Genomic DNA, 6000 nt, shown 5'->3' with positions numbered 1-6000 from the left:
CAGACGCGGCTCGGATCCCGCGTTGCTGTGGCTCTGGCGTAGGCCGGTGGCTACAGCTCCGATTCAACCCCTAGCCTGGGAACCTCCATATGCCGCAGGAGCGGCCCAAGAAATAGGAAAAAAAAAAAAAGAAAGAAAGAAATATGCAGAGCATTTTGGAGCTGATGTTCAAAATTTTTTTGCTAGTAGAGTATAAGAACAAACAAGTTTGTAGACCTCTATTTTAAACAAAGATTAGTTTTTTAGATGATGGAAGGGAAGAACATTCCAGGCAAAAAGAAGAGGTTATACAGTGGCAGAAATGTGTGAAACAAAATGTTCAGGCAGCTGGAGGTAGTTTGAAATCATGTAGCATAAGATCTGGACCTAGAGAAACTAAAGGAAAACAGTATCAGGTAATAAAGGTGTAGTTAAATTAAAAGAATATGTACAAAGACTAACAGCAATTGAGAAACAATACTAACTTTAAAATATAGAACTTTAGATTGAATATGACCATAGTTCCAATTCTGTAAAATAATGGAACATTTGGATCAAGATTGAAAAGGGAAACAAATTTGAATAATCTTGCTAGTATATTGGCATATTTAATTATAGATAAATACTTTAAATGTTTTCATGTCATATTTTCATAATAAATTAATGTTTGCTTGGTTTTAAAAGGGAATTGCGCCCCAAAATAACTAATTTATTCATTCTGATTCACATACTCCTCAGAAAGTCTCTCATTGCATGGAATTCTTAACGAACCCCCCAAGTTTCTCAATAAAGCCTTCTAACACATTTTTACTGACAGTCTTTTGTAATATGAGCTATATGTATTAATGCAATTAGCCAATGTTTATTAATGTAAGACATCTGCTAGGCATCTGATATAAAGAAGTACATGTGCTACCTCAGTGGCTCTGTGCCCTTTGAGAGCTTATCCTCTGGGAAACAACTTCATGAAAAGCTAAACTATTATTTAAGATCACATTTTGAATCCATAAAAACGTTATAAAGCAGAACATAATTTGCTAATATGGTTGTTACTCATGCTCAAACGAATTGCTTATTCTGCCCTGTTTATAATAGGTAAATGGAGAACATTTCAGACTAAAGTGGATCATAAAGGATGAGTAGTAGGATTTGGAAATGAAGAAAGGAGAGAGGAAATAAATTATTTTTCACCACTTCATTTCCAACTCACCAGAAAAACTCCCTTCTTAGTAAACTCTTCCTTGGGGGTTGAACTGTCAGAGGAATTAACGACATTGTGAGTCTGTTTATTTGACTTTAGGGAAACCAGTTCTGCTAGAACAGAAAGCTGATAGAGGAAACTAATAGAAGATAAAGCTTAAAAAGTAGTTTGGAGTCCAACTTTAAAAACCTTTGAATGTTACACCAAGAAATCTGGACTTTGCCTTGTCGATAATGGAGAATTATGGGAGGTATTTTAGCAGATTTAAGACATTGTCACTGTAAGAGAGTCTCTGAGGTAACATTCACTGGTTTTTCCTATTGCTGAAAATGTGCCCAGGGTAACAAGACAGCATATTTGGTCATGCTTCGTATAACCAATGAGGTGTGCCCACATGGGAAAACGATGGATAACAACCCCAAAAGAAGAGGGACATTGTTTGAAACATTGCTACTATGAAGTAGACTCTGATTGTATTAAAAGTTTCCCATCAGAGTTCTCTTGTGGCACGGTGGGTTAAGGATCTGGCGTTGTCACTGCAGTGGCTTAGGTTACAGCTGTAGCGCCAGTTCAATCCCTAGCCAAGGAACTTCTATATGCCGTGGGTGCAACCAAAAAAAAAAAAAAAGCTTCATATCAAGCCCCACATCATTTAAATACCCTAATTTTAACATCTAAAGGAGTATACCATCTAAGATAAAAAGAAAACAAACCTTCAATGAATCCTTCTAGTTGTTTATGCTTGTCATCTATTTGCTCCAAAGAGGGTAAAATCATGTTGTTAATACATTGTAACTGATTATATTCATCTGAGCTGTTTCATTTTTATTTCATTTACTCCATCTCTATTCACATTTTTAAGAAAGAGCTTCTTTAGACAAGAGTATAAATATTTCTACATTGAATTGAATAAATGAATTCACATGAATTCAAAACAATAAGTATGTGCTGATTGAATACTTTAAGTATATTCTTTACAAGATTCTAGGTAATTCAGCCTTATTTTATGTGCATTAAATATGTTAAATATAGGCCTGCAAAATTCTCAGTTGGAATAAATACTTTAGGAACTCATTAATCAGCAGTAAATCAGAAATGGTCATATTTTCTTGTTCACATGGAAATAGGTCTCACATCTCAGAATAGAAGCCTCTAGGTTTTTAATTTATATTTGGTTGATAGAGAATGTGCAAGCTACAAGAAAACTGTCATTCTGTTTCTTGGCTACTGAATAGCTCTAACTTGGGGGGAAGGGGGGACACTTGAAAAAGAATTAAGTCCCGTAGATTATCCAAGAAGGAATTCCAGAATGCAGAGAGGGCCTGTCCTCCTCTGTCAGGACAGTTTCATTTGGATTGTGGCCATCAAGATGCATCATTGCTCTGACATCATTCCTGTGCCCTGTGGGATAGAATTCTGAAAGGGAATGGGAGAGAATGCACAAGGCTCCAAGGAACTTGTGTTCCAGTTTAACACCCATAGTAGTTGGAAGTACCAGATATCAGACCAAAAAGGATTTTCAGGGCAGAGGGCTTATAGCTCAGTTTTGTAAACCCATTAATATTTTGCCATGTCTATTATTCATTATTTTTATAATTTATATTGTATATACATTGGTAATACTCAGTACTTCAAGATAAAAGTAATAATTTAGGAAAAAGCCCTAAATTCTTACTACTTTTTAAGGAGAATTTAAAAGTCTCAGGAAAATAATAACTCAGATTTTTTTGTTGTTGTTCTTTTTTAGGAATCAGCATGTCTGAGACAGCTGAGCACATCTTCCTGTCAGTACCCTTCTACCTTCTCTAATTATTTCTTGACAATTTGAATACAGTTTTCACATTTAGTCTTCTTATCAAAAGTAATACAGTTACTCTAATATTTATTTTTAAATGCTTTGGCCATCATTCTATACAATTTCATGAATCTTGCTAATTTGTGTTGGAAAATACATGAAAGACACAATATTTAATATCCTGATTTGATTAGGAAATGTTTATGTGTCTACTGCGTGCCCAGGACTGTGCTATATATGCTTAGAGCAAACTGGAGGAACTACTGTATATGTTTTAAAACCTAACTTTGGTTTGTTCAATTGCATTTTAAAAGTATTTTCAAGGTCAAAAGGGTATGGGCTCTTTCAGAATTAAAAACAAATCTCCTACAGAGCCAAGTCAGCTGGAACTCTGTGTAAGTAAAGTATTCTATGGAGGTTAAGCTTTTAATCTAGCACGCAAGGAGTTAAAGTTCCAAAGTACTTCTAAGTACCAAAGAAATCATTGAGTGAAAATTTTATCAACAGGAGTTGCCAAAAGACACCCTTTCTTCCTGCGTAAATGGAATTACATGGAGATATAAAGCATTTCTCTTGATCTCAGTTGATGGTGTGCACATAACAGGAACTCAGTAAATTCTGGCAAGATGAGCAATATGATTACAATAGAAAAGGTGAAAATTAAAATTACTTATAAAATATTTGCATATGGAGAAGGACTCCAAGGAGATGCCCAAGAATAAAAACATTTGATTTATTCATTTGTTGGTTTTCTGAAAGTTTTTTTCTTCCATTAAAATCTTTCCATTATTGCTGCTACAATATAATTTGATTATCAAATTTTAAAAATTGGATGCATTCAAATATAACAGAATCACAGCTTAGGACAAATCTCTGTCCACCACTGGGGTTCAAACATATCTTGGCATACCTGGCAAATTGGTGGATTTAGGCAGCCAATAGGGTGGTTTGCGTAGGGGTTTGGGGAGAAAGACTGCCAACAAGCCTGGGTGCCATCAAGGAGGGGTTTTGACCAGGCTACTTTTCAATCAATTTGTACTGCCACAAGGTACTAGGTAGTATTCCAATTGGTCAGTCCCCATATTATGCCAGCTAGAACTATTTTGAGTGCTACTCTTGGATTGAGGGGACAATGCTTACCTATCTTGAAGATTCACACTCTTATGCTGACTCACAGACTCCTCTTGGAAAGCACCATAATCAGAAATAGAAGTGCACTAAAATCTACCTTACATCAAAAAATATTATCCAAAGGTGAGTGATTGGAGCTTATTTACACTTCTGCAGGAAATGTGATATAATTTTGCAGTAATGAAGACCCCAGAAAACACAGAAGCATTCTGATTCCTTGAGGACCATATTGGAGATCATGAAAATACCCAGTAGAAGGTGGTGGTGACCTGGCTCACCAGGACTGGCTCAGCAATGAGTGCCAGAAGGGTTCAAAGGCAACAGAAAACTCAGCAGCACATATCCATGTGGCCACAGACAAGGCTTGTTCTTGAGTTCATGTAAAATACTGTCAAAGGGCTCTTAGAAATTATGGGCAGGGGACTTTGTAAGGAGCTGGTCCTGCATCAGAAGGGAAAGGCAGGAACCAGTGAAATATGGATCATAAAACTATTAGTACTAAGTTCATAATTATGGTTTTTAGTCCATAAATAATATGAGGTGTGAGAAATGAACAGTCTCACACAGTATTCCCCATTCCCACATGCTTATTTGTGTGAGTATTTCATGGAACTAAGGGTGCTGATAGTTTTCAAAATACAGGGCATGTTTTTCTTACAACATCATCCATATACAAGTTAAATACAATTCTTCATCTGGTGTTCAACCAAAGAAAGAGTGATATATTCCAATATTAGGAAAAAGCTAGTTGAACTGAAATTATTGTTATTTAAGGAATTTTAAAGAGTAATTTTGGATGTATACATACAAAAATGCTGTTTTTAGAACCTAAATCTTGCCAAAGAGGCAACTACAGGGGTTTAACTTTCGTATAGTGCTTAATAGTCTATAATGAACATTATAATATTGGACATGTACCAAAACCTTTAAGGCAGATAAAACGGGTACTATTATTCCCATTTTACACATTAAGAACGGAGGCAAAGAGGAGTTCCCATTGCGGTGCAGTGGAAATGGATCTGATTAGTATACATGAAGATGTGGGTTCGATCCCTGGCCTCGCTCATTGAGTCGGGGATCGAGTGTTGCCGTGAGCTGTGGTGTAGGTCACAGACATGGCTCGGATCCCACCTTGCTGTGGCTGTGGTATAGGCCAGCAGCTGTAGCTCCAATTCAACCCCTAGCCTGGGAACTTCCAAATGCTGGGGTGCAGCCCTAAAAAAGAAAAAAAAAGAAAAAAGAAAAGGAGGCAAAGAAATATAATTAGCTTCTCTGGCTCAACTTTACCACAGTTATTTAATATAAATATTTATTTGAGTTTCCGCCGTGGCGCATTGTTTAACGAATCTAAGAATCATGCGGTTGTAGGTTCAATCCCTGGCCTTGCTCAGTGGGTTAATGATCCGCCATTGCCGTGAGCTGTGGTGTAGGTTGCAGACGCAGTTCAGATCCCTGGTTGCGGTGGCTCTGGTGTAGGCCGGTGGCAACAGCTCCGATTGGACCCCTAGCCTGGGAACCTCCATATGCCGCGGGAGCAGCCCAAGAAATGGCAAAAAGACCAAAAAAATATATATATATGTATATAAGTATATGTATATATACCTATATGCATATATAAATATTTATTGAGCACTCATAGGTATGTGGCATTCCACTATGTTCTTGGAATAACTTTTTAAGGCATAAGGAGTTCCCACTGTGGCGCATTAGAATCAGCAGCATCTCTGGAGCTCTGGGATGCAGGTTTAACCCCATCCTAGCACAGTGGATTAAGGATCTTGTGTTGCCACTCCCTGTCCTAGGAACTCCATAGGTCATGGGTGGCCAAAAAGGAAAAAAAAAATAAAGGCATGAAGGTATGCTCTGAGCAGGCAAGAAAAGCCTCTCATAAAAT

Source organism: Phacochoerus africanus, chromosome 1 (genome assembly GCF_016906955.1).
Source record: "Phacochoerus africanus isolate WHEZ1 chromosome 1, ROS_Pafr_v1, whole genome shotgun sequence".
NCBI lineage: Eukaryota > Metazoa > Chordata > Mammalia > Artiodactyla > Suidae > Phacochoerus > Phacochoerus africanus.
This window is presented reverse-complemented; position numbering follows the sequence as displayed.